Source organism: Alligator sinensis, unplaced genomic scaffold (assembly GCF_000455745.1).
Source record: "Alligator sinensis unplaced genomic scaffold, ASM45574v1 scaffold566_1, whole genome shotgun sequence".
Classification (NCBI taxonomy): domain Eukaryota; kingdom Metazoa; phylum Chordata; order Crocodylia; family Alligatoridae; genus Alligator; species Alligator sinensis.
The window spans coordinates 1,979,180-1,994,872 of record NW_005842017.1 but is presented as its reverse complement, the minus strand read 5'-3'; the positions used below and the strand labels follow the sequence as shown (position 1 = coordinate 1,994,872).

General features: G+C 46.2%; 1 protein-coding gene and 1 long non-coding RNA gene across 10 annotated transcripts in view; one reads left to right on the top strand and one right to left on the bottom strand.

The window, feature by feature from the left end:
* Nucleotides 1-2,963: 2,963 nt before the first annotated feature.
* On the bottom strand, nt 2,964-7,657 carry LOC102377020. Its single transcript, XR_323644.2, has 3 exons — nt 7,605-7,657; nt 7,245-7,471; nt 2,964-3,136 (listed from the first exon to the last, which is right to left on the bottom strand). It is a non-coding gene; the product is annotated as an uncharacterized LOC102377020 (long non-coding RNA).
* PCBP3 (poly(rC) binding protein 3) overlaps nt 5,416-15,693 on the top strand; it is a 247,485-nt gene continuing 237,207 nt past the window's right edge. For 2 of the 9 annotated variants that reach the window (XM_025202248.1, XM_006022070.3), the window contains exons 1-2: nt 8,799-8,877; nt 9,746-9,846. The gene's annotated coding sequence lies outside the window, so the exon portion shown is untranslated. Of the gene's footprint in view, nt 5,485-8,798; nt 8,878-9,102; nt 9,159-9,237; nt 9,309-9,745; nt 9,847-10,541; nt 10,607-10,816; nt 10,875-15,693 lie in introns of those variants that run through there. The other 7 variants (XM_025202249.1, XM_025202250.1, XM_025202252.1 and 4 more) reach the window with 7 other exon arrangements.

The following is a 15,693-nucleotide window of genomic DNA, read 5'->3' as shown; positions in this document are numbered from 1 at the left end:
CTCTTTCCCACTGTCCTGGAGTGTGGTGTCACCCAGCTGACCCCTAAAACAAAACAGATTAACTGCAATGGGGGTATGTGGCTACAGCATGGCACCAATCTGGGCAGGGCATACAACTGTTAACATGGTGCCACTGAGTGCATAGACCAGATTGGCATGGTCTCTTGAGTATCTCAGCAAGCTGTCTGAACAGAAGGGCAGCTTTGGTACCCACTTTTCCCTTGGCTAAGGAACTGTCCCAGGGGCAAGGTGATGGAGAACTGAGTTCAGGCAGCATCATACCCCCTGGAGCAGCTGATTCTAGTTCTGCCAGACTGCATTCCTCAGGATGATTGCCATGGGCATGCTACCACCTAGTCCTGGACCCTCCTCTTCTCGCTGCCGACTGCTTAAATGTTGGCCCACCAGCGGGAGTGTCTCCATGCCACAGCACTCTTAGATTGTGTGCTGTGGGCCTGGGGGGAGCAGCACACAGAGTACAGCCATGGACCTGGCCACAAGGGCCTCTGCTGCCACAGCCCAGTTTCTCACTCATCATTTCATCTCTCAGCTGGGAGCATCTCCTTCATGCCACTCCCAAATCTTGCTGTCCAGCAGCCCTAGTGTTCAAAGGAGATTAAAGCCACCCTGAACAGATTCTTCACATGGGGTGAGGAGCACTGGAGAGGCTAAGCGCCTTGCATGAATGGCTGGCAGTTGGGCTACGTTAACACAGAACTGCTGTGTAGCATTATCTCATTGAGAGTCATCCCTTCAGGAACATGCAATGTGTGACTCTTTTTACCTCCTCACATCCTTTCCCCTTCCTATCTCTTCTTCTGCTAAAAGCAAACACAACCTGACATGCCTGCTCTGGTCTAGTTAAATATTTATATTCCTTGAGCCCAGCTGTAATCTCAGGAACATGGTGCAATGTCCTGATAGTGCTACCATCTTTCTGAAAGCAAAAGAGCCAAACAGGTTCACAAGCTGAAGAAAGCTTTATGCAGTAGGAACAGCTGCTTGGGTCAGCAGTTCTGTAGAGCCTGCTTCAACTGCCACTTTCCTGCTGTTCTCATGCAAACCAACATATGGATCTTAGACTATAAAGTCTAAAGATTAGCTTCAGGAGGGACCTCATGGTAAAGATCTTCTGACATGGACTGAGCAGTTTTGGAACTTAAGTCCCGTCTATGTTACCACAGAAACTTAAGAGGAAAGCCACCACTGGAGGCCCTGGAGCTGTTCCAAGCATGACCGCTTCCCTTCCTGCCAGAAAACAGTTCTTCACAGGAACCACACTGCTTCCTGCCAGGTAAGGATCTGGCCTGTACACTTTTGTGAATCCCATAGTTAACGCACGCAAGCCTACCAAAATGAGACAAAGGTCACAGGAGCTTACCAGGAACTTCAGGGAAAATGTTGCCAATTCTCCAAGCAAAGCTACCCAGGAATTATTGGGAGCTAGAAAACATTCAAATAAAGGAAGTCACACTGTTTCCCTGGTGCCTTTTCCTACTACCTCATCCCTTCTAGAAAAACTCCACTCTTACAGAATAACATGGAGACAGTGATTTTAAATGGGTTAGTTTAGTTTTGGAGAAGTATTGGGGCAGGCATGACAAAAACCAGGCTAGTGTTCATTAAGAAGCATCTAGTGCAGGAGTGGGCAATTATTTGGGCTGGAGGGCCACTTAGGGAGTTTTGGTGAGCTGTTGTGGGTCAGACCAGCACTTTCCCCTCTGCCCTGGCCCGCAACAGCTCACAAAAACCCTAAGTGCCCCAGGGTCTGGCCCCATGTTGTTACTGCCCAATGATCCTAGGGTCTTTATGGAGACCGGCCCAGGACCTGTGTGAGTAGGGCGTGCTCAGCCAGGTGGATGAGATGGGTCATGGGTAGGTGGAGAGTGGCATCTGGGAGCAGGATGGGTGGGCAGGGCTGGGGCTGGGATCGGGATCATGGGGCAGTGATAGCGTGTGGCCGGGGCCTAGGACAGCTACAATCCACTCCCCACATGCCCATGCTCACGGCACCGGCACCCATTGTAGGGATGTGTGGGCAGCAGATCGTGGCTCTGGCCCGGGCCCTGGTCCCATGCTGTCACCAGCCTGTAACCCCAATCCCATCCCCGGTCCTGGGCCCGCCTGCCCATTCTGCTGCACCCTCCACCCACCCATGGCCCCATCCCATCTGCCCAGCTGAACATGCCCAGTGCCTCCGGTGATGGGTGCAAGGCAGATGGGCCAGGGTGCCCAAGCAGCAGGGCTGGGTCTGGTGGCAGTGGCTGAGACTGGCAGTAGCGGCTGGAAGGAGCTACCGCTGTGGGGGCTGCTGGGAAGAGAGTCTGGTCTCTGCGCATCACCAGTCCCACTGCATCTGGGGGTGGTGTAACTGGCCACATGCACCATAGACCAGGCAGCCCCCTGCACCTGGGCCAGGCAGGGCTGAGGGACCCACTGTGGGTCAGATAAAACCCCTTGGTGGCTGGATCTGGCCCATGGGCCATATTTTGCCCACCCTGATCTAGTTCCTCTCCATAGTGATAGTTGGTACAATCACTACTTTAGTTGATGTAAGTCACTGAAGCACTAAGAAATTGGTAGATCCCTGCTGATTTCCCTTAGCTCAGAATGTGTCCTTTGATTTGCAAGGCACTTTTGGTTCTTGCCTGGGGCTATATCAGTGTAAAAAAACCTCTTGACGCCAAATGCTTGCCTTCCTATTCTTCCTAATTCAGACTTTGGGCCTGAACACCAGCAGCTCATGACAAAAGGAAACTATGCAGGGTTTATTTGCTAGGCCAGCCAACCGCAGGTGCAGGTTCTGCCAGCCAGCCATTGCAGCCCAGCCCCTCTTCAGGGTCAGGCAGCACTTTCAGCATAGAGGTGAAATGTATCTGGAGTCAAAATGTATGTGCAAGTACTGTCAGGGACAGAGAGCTCATTACCCACTAACAAAAATAGACACAGAACAATGCATGGAGGCCACATCTGTATCCCACTAATGGACAGGAAGCTATGTGCAGTATATCTTTTCTCTCAGACTGCACATTCATTTAAAATATGAATAGCTTTCTGCTGGAGTGTGCCATTTGGTGAAGGGCCTGGGGGAGAGGGGAATCTGGAACCTGAACCATTTCACTCATCCTGTAGAGATCTGAAAAAAAATCAGAAAAGGCTTGTAAGAGAAGTTTAATTTTTCAACAGAACTTCATGGTGTGCTATGCAGGTTTATGGCTTCAGGATTAGGGCTATTTACATAACTGATATTTTTGTTCCAATGCCAGAAAAAGGGGGAGGGAATTCTTTTTGGAATAACTCAAAATAGAAATTTAACTTTTTTTCTCACCAAATGAAAACACAACATAATTTTGTTTAGTTTTAGGGTCTTTGGAGTGTTTTTTTAAATTAAACCAAGCAAATTTTTAAACGGAAATATTTTGAAAGGAAAAGTAAAAATATTTAATTCATACAAAATGTTTTGACTATTTCAAAACTCCCCCACCTTTTTTTTGGCCAGAACAATTTGAAACTGCGTTTCTTGGCAAATAAAATATTCGTCTCCAATTTTTTTGTACAGATTTTCTTAGGTTATACCCAGTTATTCTCTCATATGGCCACACAGAGCACCTTGTTTTAAAGGCTTTTAGACCAAACTGACACAAATAACAGATGTTTATGAGTGAAATTCTGTTTCCAGTTAATGATGTAAATATTTCAGAATCAAACACTTCCAAAAACAGCGAATGATTTTGTCATTTGTCCATGGCTCCATCTGACCTGAAATCCTGATCTTGGTTCTTTATGTGATGTTTGCTGTGGTTTTATAAACTGGGAAGTTTGAGAATATTAACTTGGAAAACAGGACTGGATTGAGGAATTGACTTTTTCACTTGTGTGTGTGTCTGCTTGGAGAGTAGCCCAGATGAAATGAAACATGAACTGCTTTCATTTGGGAATTCATGTTTTATACTTATCCTTTAAAATATACAAGCAAGGCCTTGAAGGGACATTGTCAAGTGCTTATTTTTATGCTTTTTATTTGAACATTCTCTATTTGCCTTGGCAATAGCCTGGTTGATTTCTAAAATAGAAGGACTCTACAGGGAACGGGACTAAAGAGAAATAAGACAGTGAAAAAGGTCTATCTGCAGCATTCAGGCCCAGAAGAAGCTAACCCAAATGACATCTAACTTTGCTGTCACTGGATAAGGAACAAAAGTCAGGGGCAACCCTCTCAAACCACAAATTTCCACCTGGATCCTTTGCTTGCAGCCCATCCTCAAGTAACCCCCCTGACCCACTAACTGCAGTGGGCATGTTAACATTTTCTTCAGTGTGGGGGGTACTCTGAAGGAAAACCCACAGGTCACCATTTCCAACCAGAAAATAAGCCAATCGTCAGGGAACAGACCTTCTTTAGAGGGGAAACAGCCAAGCGTATCCTTTAAAACTGAAGCTGGCTGAACCCTGAATCTTGCTACCCTTGGTTGTCCTTTGATAGTTTACTGCAGGGTACACACCTGCCCCCATTTAAATCAATTGGAGTTTTGCTGTTGGTCTCAGTACTAGCAGGATTTGTCCTTCAGTCTTTCATTTTATTCATTAATGGATTTCCAGAAGATGTGTGCATCATATGCTACTGTGACCTCATCTCCCTCCTGTAGGGGAGGCCAATAAGCATAATGAACCACATATTTCTATGTATATTTTTACCCAGCGCCCTCCTGTTGCATTGAGAATAGCTGAGGAGTAGCCTTGTACAAAGACATTAGGGAAGCAGCGATCACACCAGACCCTACAGGGGATGGTGAGAAATGCTGTGGTTACTGCCACCTCACATGGCCGTCTGACTGTGTGGAGAAATCCTCTTCTACCCCTCAGACTTATCCCTCTACAATATCACAAGCCAGTCAGGTGGGATTCTGTTAAGCTTCAACTATGTCTTTTTGGTATACTTAGCATGCCCAACAATGGTGCTCTTGAGCATGCTGCACTGGTTTAGATGAACTCCCTCCTATATCAGAAACAACATAGCCTGCTTTGTATGGGCAGGCTAATTAGCCTTATGACACAATGAGGCTAGTTAGCTTGCCTGAATCACTGTGCAGAGGCAGCATCAGTGTTTCCACTGTAGAAAACAACCTACCTGAGCACAAATGGTTATCCCAATGGCTAGTGGAGCCATGGACTGTACTTGAAAATGCCACTTCCACTGTGTTGAAATGGCTTTTTTTGTCCAGCACCATTATCCTTTCAAGACCTATACACCATTTTGTCACAGGTACAGAATGTGCAAATTATTGACATAATCATATAGAAACAGATACAGGAAACAATGGTGTCTGCTCTTCTGGTTGTTAATGGTTCTAGCATGCTTAATTTGCCTCCTCAGTGGAGAGAAAGGAGGCTGGAAAACACGATGGGTAGTAGAAAGAGAAAGGAATTTCTCTCCATAAGAAAATGACCCCCAGAGAAGGTGCCCTCTCAAGCCACTTGTAAAAGGTAAGTAGCCAGCAATTAAAGATTTCAATAGCATTTACCTTAAAGCTTACTAAGATTTCCTATTATGTTTACTAATAATTGTCAGTTACCAGTTCTTTAGTATCTCTCGTATATTTAGTGAATTCCTCTAATCCTGTAGGGTGTCAAAAGGGTTTCATGGTGTTTTCACCAGAAGTATAGGACAAAATCTAGGTTTCTCTAACTTAGATTCCAGCCTGGCCAAAAATGAGGCACCTAACCTGGAAGTGACCGACCCCAGGAAGTAGTTAGATTCCCAGACATCCTACAGAGGTGCTGGGAAGAATTGGGTGCCTCTGGAAGGAGATCCAGAAAGCTCAGATGCTGAGCAGACAGCTTTCTAGATTTAGTGAATAGGAAACATTGAGCACAGGGGCATGAGTATCTGAACTTCTGCCCTTTTCCATAGCTTACCTGCTTCTATCCACTCAGGATCTGGAACCCAAAGCCAACTGTCAGGATAGGGCTAATATGAAGTATGATGGCCTAGTGATTAAAGTACACTCCCAGAAAGTGGGAGGTTTGGTCTTTGTCAGCCTGCAGGGTTTTAACCTCATATCTCCCACCTCCCAGAAGAGGGCCCTTGGGAGCATGTGTGTACTACAAGGCGGAGATAGACCCATTTGCCAGCAAGTGCTGAAACCATGGAGGAAACATAAGAACAGAGATGCTTTAGCACTTCTGGAACAATATATGCATGAATGTTAACTTATTAACTACACTAAAGGGGTGATTTTAAAGTTATATGACCAGGGTTAGAAGACAACTCTGACAGGAAAAGAAAGTGCTGGTAGCAACGAAGAACCGCAACTAGCGTGAGATCCAAGATCTGGCAGCAGCTTAACTGACACTGAGCTAACAAGGGTGTAGGTTGTAGCTGTGTGGGTCTAAAGACATAGGCAGACAAAGTTCTTTGGGTGAATCTGATATCTTTTATTAGACCAACTTAAATAGTTGGAAAAAAAATTTTAAGCAAGCTTTTGGGCTCAAAAACCCTTCGTCAGGCTGAGGAAGTTTCAGCAGTTGGCATGTGTTTGTCCTGGATGGAATGAAAAGTAAAGAAGCCAGAAGCTGGGCTGATATGCATACAAGATAGGCAGTCAGTGAAGATGTAGACTGAAGAGTCAGTGGGTAAGAGACAGGCTGGGTGTCTCTGACCCATTGACTCCGCAGTCTACATCTTCACTGATTGCCTATCTTGTATGCATATCAGCCCAGCTTCTGGCTTCTTTACTTTTCATTCCATCCAGAAAGAGCACACGCCAACTGCTGAAACTTTCTCAGCCTGATGAAGGGTTTTTGAACCCAAAAGCTTGCTTAAAATTTATTTTCCAACTATTTAAGTTGGTCTAATAAAAGATATCAGATTCACCCAAAGAACCTTGTCTGCCACTGAGCTAACAAGGAATCTGCTTGTTTGATTGTGCTGATAACCAGCAGTACAAGCAATGCTTCATAACCACCGTCTCCCCCACAAAGGCTGCTCTGGCTGAGAGCCTCACATGCTGCACTTCCACTTGGCTCTGGATTTGTACTGTGAGGACCATGAAAAGATGAAATATTAAAAATGTAAATGAATAAAATATGGGAGCTGGTGGTGAACAAGACAGAGGGAGGCTCAGCCCAGCAGTGACCAGATGAGGTTCATGGCAGGAGGGAAGAGTCTCCCTTCCACTTTAACAGCACTGGGACCTTCTCTTTCTGTGTCATTATTCTGTTACTAAACATTAAACAGCCCACACCTTCAGGAAAACAGATTGTTTGGATGCGACTCTGTGGTGACATCATGTGCTCCATGCACTTCTCTTCCTTTGTTCTCTGCAGCAGCAAGGAGTGGATGGAAACAAGAGCTTTCATTCAGAGGAGTTTACATCTGCTCCATCTTCTTTCCTTTAACTTCAGAAGCATATCTGATGTCACAAGCAGGCATTCAGGGCCCTATACTTTGTTGCAGAAGAATAAGCCTGATCTAAAATAAAGGGAGAAAAGTTTAATCACACAGAACTCCACTCAACTGCCTTCACAAGAAATGGCATCTGGCAGTAGGAGGGGCTCAGAGGAGGATCAAGCAGAAGCTGCTGAATGATTCAAGGGGGACCAACCTGCTCTTTTCATCCAACCAGTGCCAGCACAGCAGAATACTGGGAAATGCACAGGAAATGTGTTCACCCAAAGCAGAGGAGTCCACATATCAAAGATGATCAAAGTGTGGTAATTCCTGATTGTGACCAACATGTGGAGAGACTGATACAAGTCTCCCCTGCTGGTTACTAACTGTATGCAGAGAAAACTATGGAATGGGCAGTTCTGTCTGCTTCGCTAGGGCATAGCCAACAAGCCTTCAGACTACATTCTATGCCAGGGGTAGGCCAGAGTGCCGAAAAACCCCACAGTGCCTACCCTGGAAGGTGCCGGAGTGCTGGCATACCAGAAAAACAAAATGAGGGCAGGGGGTGCATGGCAGGATACCCTGCTTGTGCCCCTTGCCCCCCAGTCCTGCTGCCCCCTGAACCTGGGCCAGCTGCAATCATCTGCTGCCTCTCCGCCCCGGCGCCGGGCAGGCAGCACATACCAGAAATGCTCCCCGCTGTGCTGCCCTCGCCGCTTCGTTGGAACCCGGCGGGGCAGAGCACAGCGGGGGGCGCAGAAAGCTGCCGGCTCCAAACTCCCCGCTGCCCTGCCACACGTTCCCTGTGTGCACGGGAGCAGCGTGATTAGCACGCAGGGTTGTGCCCCTCACTGCTGCCCCTACCTGCAGGGGACGTGTGGCAGGGCAGCTGGGAGTTCGCTGTGCTCTGCCCCGCCGGGTTCCAACGATGCTCTGACGAAGCGGCGAGGGCAGCACAGTAGGGAGAATTGCCGGTATGTGCTGCCTCCCCGGAGCCCAGGACCAGGTCTGGGAGGCAGCAAATGCTTGCACCTGGTCCAGGTTTTGGGTAGCTGCTGATAACCGCAGAGCCCAGGCTGCTTGCAGCAGGGCTTCCATGGGAGCGGCCCGGGCTCCGTGGCTTTGCTTTTGGAGCCGGCCAGGGCTTTCCCTAGGTCCTACTGTATCTGTTCCTGTCATTTTTGACAGGAACCAAAGACAGATAAATATTCATTTTCTAAATTTTTTCAGGGCCCCATAGGCCAGATAGAATGGCCTTGTGGGCCGGATTTTGCCCACCTCTGAGCTACCCAGAGCTGGGGCCGGCTGCAGCCAGGAGGCTGCAAACAGCTGCTGCCTCCCCAGCCCCAACGCATGCCGAGGAACATGGCCTTGTGTGCCATGCTCAGCATGGGTGCCGGGGTTGCCTTTTCCTGTTCTACGCTATTGTAAATGAAAGCTGTCTGTACTGCTGTTGAGAACTAAGTGGAGAGGGACCCTAGTTGAAGGTATGTATCAATGTAGTGGATACCTAATGTGTAAGCATTACATATGTTACAGAAGCACTGGAATTTTCCCCAGATCAAATGACATACACACCGGCATATGTGCAATTGCTGCAGGATGGTTTACTCCAGAGTAATTTATTCTGGAGTAAATCCACCCTGGGCAGGCATCTACATGTGCTTGCATTTGAGAGCAGGTTTGCTCCAAATAGAAGCCATCCGGAGAGCCCAGGTGCTAGCTTGGGCTGGCAGGGAACACAGGGCCAAGAGAAAGCTGTCTCCTGGTAGGGGCTAAGAGATTGCTCCCTGCCCCTGGGAGGTGCCTGCTGCCTGGGTGGGCTCCGCCACTGGAACCCGGGTGGAGACTGCCCCAGCAGCAAGGAGCAATCTCCTGCCCCCTGCTTCCCAGTTGACCAGAAGAAAATTTGCTTCCGGTTGGCTGTTTACATGTGCCATACTGCACAGTAATTACTTGGCACTATTTGCATTAACTGCTGAGCAGAGCAAATTACTGCACAATAAGCGTCTGCACATATAGGTGGTGATGCTTACTGTACAGTAATTTGCTCAACTGCACAATAAAGTGTCTCATGTAGATGCACCCACAGAGAGTTAAAGTGGGGATTAGATCATTTTTGAGGTCCCTTGCAACCCTATGATTCTTTGATCTTAAATCTCACCTTAAAAGAAATTCAAACAAATATGGAAACGTGGAGCAATGGCAGTCAGATTACCTTAACTCTGCCTTGTAGAGACAATAGGCAGGCACTTTATTATCATCAGAATTAAACCATTGCAGTGCTTGTGGTCTTGGATTAGAAACAGATTTTTAAAGATACATTACTTTTTTATTTCCCTCATGGTGTTACAGAAGGGACCTGGGAGGAATGACAGATGTTTCCTGAAGACTGTGACTTTCTCTAGCAAGCCCATGCTTGAATTGATGTAAACACTGGGCCACTCCTTTGGGAGGTTAGTACTGTTCCTCATTTTCTTGCAGCCAGTATGTGCTTATTTTCATATGTCTCTGCTTCCAGCTTGTCATCTGATACATAGCAAGGGAAGGGATCCTCAGCAGTTAATTCTCTCCTAAATCTAGCCCTACCATATAATGCACTGAAAAGTTACACTCTGTAAAAAAAAAGTGGGGGATAACTCCCATCACCTCACAGGCATGTTATGAACATAAGTTCACATTGGCAAAGCATCAGATGATAACTTGATAAGTAACAGAGAAGAGCTTATGAGGAAATTAACAATTCTCTCTTCAGACCTGGGAGAGTGGTCAGGAAATTAGGCCTGGGAGCACAGATGACACGAGGAGGAGAAAAAAGGACACAGAAGAGCTGTCTATTCCGGGAGCACCTCCAGAACATGCAGAATACTGAATTAAGTAGGCTTCTGTTGCAACTAGGACTATGATCATGCAATTAAAGACAGTCAGTATCAGGTTATGTACATACAAGGGGTCCAAAGTAAGATGGCACATGCAAGTTGAATTCTGGCATCTCTCAGTTTTTGAATACTTGACTTTCTAATTTAACTATATTCTTCTGCTGTGTGTGGGATAACATGTCTCTACACGCACTCTGTTAGGCAAGTGTAGAAGGTAGCCTTGAAGCCAAGGTAATGCTGATTGCAGCTGGGAGATATGGTATAGTCCCAGAGTCTTGTAGCAGGGAGTGTTGGTGAGGCATACCAGGAAGGCAGAATGTCATGTCTTCAAAGGAAGGTAAGTGGAGCTATTTTCATTTCACTTCAAAACAAATTCAAGTGCACTTTTCCTAGGATGTGGCTTTGTGCCCTGTTGCTGTGTGCTCATGCTCCGCCAGGGGTATATTTAGATTTGTAATACATTAACATGGCTAAGGTACTGCGCCTCTCTCACATCACAGCTGCTGCAGCTTAATGCTGACTTTGGGAAAGGCTCTTCAAAGCTGCAGCTCAGCTTTTGTAGGCCTGATAGCAGGGAGGCAGCAGCAGGGAGCTTTGTGTCAGAGGTAGGCATTATCCTTCATTCCTGTCACAGTGGGAAAGTTTAAAGAAAGAAGTTGACCGCCCCCCCCCCAACTTTATTGGTTCTTGCATCTCCTCAATTTTTTCCTTTCTGTGCACATTTATTTTAGTCCTTAAGAGGCTTAACTTGAGAATTTCCAGTCTCTTCAGCAAAGTAAATGTTTTGCAAAGCTTAAAATGTTGGATTATAGCAACCTTTTGAAACATTACAGGTTTTTAGACTTTGCATCCACAAGACACAGAAGTTAGAAGCCACTGGGGTGGTATGTGTAAAAGGGCAGCGGGTTCTGCAAAGCATGTATGTATGTGCACACTGGAGCTCTTAGGTTTGCATATATGAAAAAAATGGGGAATCTGGGAGATGTATAAAAGATCTGGCAGTTCTGGCATGTGTGCATCAAAGGGCAGGAGGTTCTAGTATGTGTGTGTGTAAAATGGAATGGGGTTTTAGGGGATTTTGTGAAAAAGCTGGAGAACCAGGGGGAGTTGGACAGTGGTCATGTGCCTGTGCACACATCTATGCATACATGATCAAGAGGGTTGGGACCTTGTTTTTGCCTTTATATAAAAGGGCAGGGAGCTCCAGAGTATGTGTGTTTGTAAAATAGCTGGGGGCTCTGGTGTGTGTGTATGGGTCAGCAGGGTGTTAGTTTGGTCTGGATATTCTCTGCAAGGAATAAGAGAGGTAGTTAGCCATGGTAGTCTGAAGCCAGGCAGAAGGCAGGACAGGGTGGCACTTTTAGAGACTAAAACTCATTAAAAAAGGCTGTAGGTGGCAGCCTACTTTGTCATATGCTATAAATGGACTTGTAGGGAGCAGGAGTACTAAACAGAAAGGAATAAAGTAATTTCACTACAAAGGATAGGGAAAGGAGGAGGAAAGTTAAGAGGAGAGGAGTTCTAGTGATGGGATATGGGCTCTCCTCAGTAACTTGAGCTGAATGGCTTGGCACAAGCTGTAGCCTGATAGCAGAGAGCTGGCTGCCAGGTTAGCAGTGCCCCTCTGCCCCTCAGCATACCCCACACTGCTCAAAAAGCCCTGTAGAAGTGCCAAACTGTTATTCACCCTTGTGGCTGAAAGCAGCCAGGAGAATACATCTTGTTTTTGGAGCATTTGCTGATGTGCCACAGGGCATGTGTGGATTGGAAGTATGGAATTTTTACAGGCTTTATTGGACTATTTCTAATGCCATCTGTGGCCCATGTTCAGTGGTCTGAGGACTGAGTGGAGTGTTCCCTCCTCCTGTGCCTTTGTCCCAGGTGCACAGTGGCTGACCCTAACTTGGAGTGGTTAGGGTTCATGATGTGCACACCTGTCTCATGAGGCCATCAGAAGGATTGAAACTGACAGTCTGAGGACACCAAATAACCACTTCATAAACAGAAGTTACTGCGTACTAAAGGAGAAGACCCAGTACTGCAATCCCTTACTCATATGACTAACCTTATGCATGAGGAGCTCTATAGGTCCAACCCCTGAATACTTTAAGTGTTTGCAGGAGTGGGGCCCAGATCACTGCTTGGAGACCTTTACATATTATTATCACTATGCCCAAGTTTCATGCATGTACCCATATTTGCACAGAGCATGGCAAGTCACAAGCAGTTGAGCTCTCTTGCTCACAGAGAGGGAACTCACTATGCTAAAAAGAGCCCAGCATTTTCAGTGAATGTGGTGGGGTTTTTTTTCCATTTCTGGTGTTTTTAAGATCTTCAGAGTCAACTTTGTTATAAATCCATTCATGACAGCACTACTTGGTACTATCCTTGTCTTCTCAAGGAGAAGGAGCTCCTTCACTTCTGTGGCCAGGCTGTGGTACATTCTTAGCTTCTCTTTGATGGCATGCTGTACTTTGTCTACAAGGACAGCAGCATCAGTAAACCGTGCTGTCCTGGCCTTCTTGTTCACAGCTGTGAGGTCTGGTTGTTTGTGCATCATAGTTTGGTCCCTAATGGTCACCATATCCCAATGAATGTTGGTTCTGTTATCTCCTAGTACTGCTTGTGGCCAAAGGGAAATAGTCTTGAACAGTTTTTTTTATTATGAGCCAGTTGCTGTTACGATACTTTATGCTGTTTACATGATGATGATGATAGTGATTATTGTAGTAGCTCCCAGGAGCCCTAGTCTTGGACTAGAACCTCATTGTACAAAAACAGAGAATAAACAGATGGCCTCTGCTCCAAAGATGGATATAGTCTAGTTATGAGACAAGAGACAACAAATTGATACAGAACAACAGAAGAGGACAAAAACACAATAAATGAAGACTGAAGATCAAGCCATTACTATGCATATTCTTGAGCCTTTATAAGGGCTGATTCCGCGGTGCTGTAAACTATCGAGACAAATCAGTTTGGGGAAAAAAAGTAATCAGAAAAATGTGAACAATAATTGGAAGCTGTTTAAAATTTTACTGGGTGCCTAAAAAGTCATAGTCCCACAACTAAAAGAGAAAGCCATACTGTTAAAAAAAGTAACTTGGCTTTAAGAGGGGAAACAACAGCAGCTGGAAGAAGAAGAAGAAGAAGAAGAAAACCATTAATAACAAAAGATAGAAGTCAGAAATTGACAACAATAAATAGAAATCAGAAACTAGCAATTGTAGGAAACAAGGGAAGCAAAGGGACACAAGAGGAAAAAAAAAGCCACCCTGTAACCTGTCCTTTAGAACTGAGATGTTCATATCTGGCTGTCCTTTTCATGAAAGCCTGTGTTTGTGAGCTGTTTTGTATGGCTTCAGGTTTTTATCAGTGGAGAAAGATTCAAGCTATACAGAATTGTCTGGCTTTTATTAGCCCATGTGTGACTCTAAATACTATTGGCTAGGTTTCTGTGCTGCAGTTCCTAATTCAGAGCACCTCAAAGCCCCCTGAAATGCTTTCACAGGTGCCTGTGGGAACTTCTGTGCCAGAAGGAAGCTATTACTGTTGTCTTTCTGTGCCCATCTTGTTTTTCCAAGCCAGGGGTACTCAAGCCCCAGCCTGCAGGCCAGATCTGGCCTGTGGAGTCATGTTACCTGGGCCATGGGGCTCCAAGCTCCACATGGCTGGATCAGCCCTAGTGGGTTGGTCCTGCACAGAGGGATCAGGCCTTGGCCCCATGCAGCTGCATTGGGCCCACGGACCACTTCCAGCCTGTGGATGGACCTAGTACTGCGCATCTGACCCGTGGGGCAGAAATGTCGGACACCACTGTTTTGGCCCATCAAAGTAGCTACACCCCAATTTTTTCTAGATAAAACTGAAGGAACATGTTTTAGCAGGGTGCAGGAGTTGAACATGAGTGCATCTACACATGTGCTTTAATGCACATTAGGCTATTTTAATGCACATTAAAGAATCACAAAAAACTGTGCACTTTTGCTAATGTGCATTAAAATAAGCTAATGCGCCTTTTTCTAGTACCTTACAGTGGAGGTACTAAATTTAATGCGCATTTACAAAAGTGCATTAATGAAAGTGTAGATGCATCCAGTGGCCATCAAATAGGGGATGGAGGCATGTCCCTTCATAACTAACATTAACTTTAGGATAGGTCTCACTGCAGGTAGCATAGATGTCCAAAGCTAGCTTGGGTACTGGTAAAGCAGTCTAGTCACAGTAGCAGGGAGCTCAGTATAAGCTAATTTACCCTGCTTCCTGGGCAGGCTTTTCCACTCATGATGTGGTCCTTTGATGCATTCAACTGCCTCTCAGATCTCGTGTGTGATATATAAGCTCCCTGGGGCACCAAGAGCCAGATCTGTTGTGTGTTATACAATACTTGGTACACCTGGGTTCTGAGCTATTGCTGGAGCCTCTGTGTTCTTCCTCAGTAAAAGGCATCACTGCACTGACATGAAGGTATGGCTGGGATAAATGGGACCCATTTGCTTTTGTTTAAAGCCATGCTGTCATTTGGTGTCAGCCAAGTGGATGAAGAATATTGTCCTTTCATAGTTTAGTGCCTGCCACCCAGAGATGGCTGAGATTGCTTTCCCATCCCTAATCTTTGCTGATCAGGACAGGACTGCTACAGCTGTAACCACTTCTTTAAATACCACACCAAGATCTTTCACCATGTACAACAAAATCTTGCCAATGCCTGTATTAACCCTATCTCTTCATTGCTAAGGAACAAACTCAGTTCCCCAGGGGGATTTGCTGGCATGCAAATATTCAGGCCATAATTTTTCTGTGCTAATTTGTAAATTATCTGAGCATGCTTGTAAATCTGGGCTGGTGACAGTACAGGCCTGGACTTTAGTGTCTTGCTACTGAAACGACACTCACATCCTTGCTACAGGTAGAGGATTGGTTCTAACATGAAACAAACCAGCTGTACAGGTGCAACTGCCACCACAAGGCTCTTCTCTGCAGGTAGGGAAGAGGCAGGAATTAGGAGGGGGAAGCAGATGAACTTCTATGAATAAGGAATTTCTCTTGTAATTGTGTGTGATGAGCACTACATCAGGGAAGGGCTGGGATGATCCTGGCAGACTTCTCTCCTTTAAGAATGTGTGCATGTGTGTGCAGGTTCCAGAAGGCATAGCAGCTCTTCAGCTCCTTTCCTTAGTATGCTAGAGGACATCAGGGCGGCTGGGCTCTGTGTGGAGTCAGTCTCTCAGGGGATGACTGCACAGCAGAATGATGCTGCAGACGTAGGCACGCCTGAGCCAGCTTTAGTCTGGCTAACTCAGGTAACAGGAGCGCTGCAGATGTGATAGCTTGGGCTCAGTGCAGGCTAACGTCAAAAGCACAAGCTTGATGTAGCTTTGGGTACAGACTTTGGTTGATAACCCCTGTCCCACCATGCCCTCA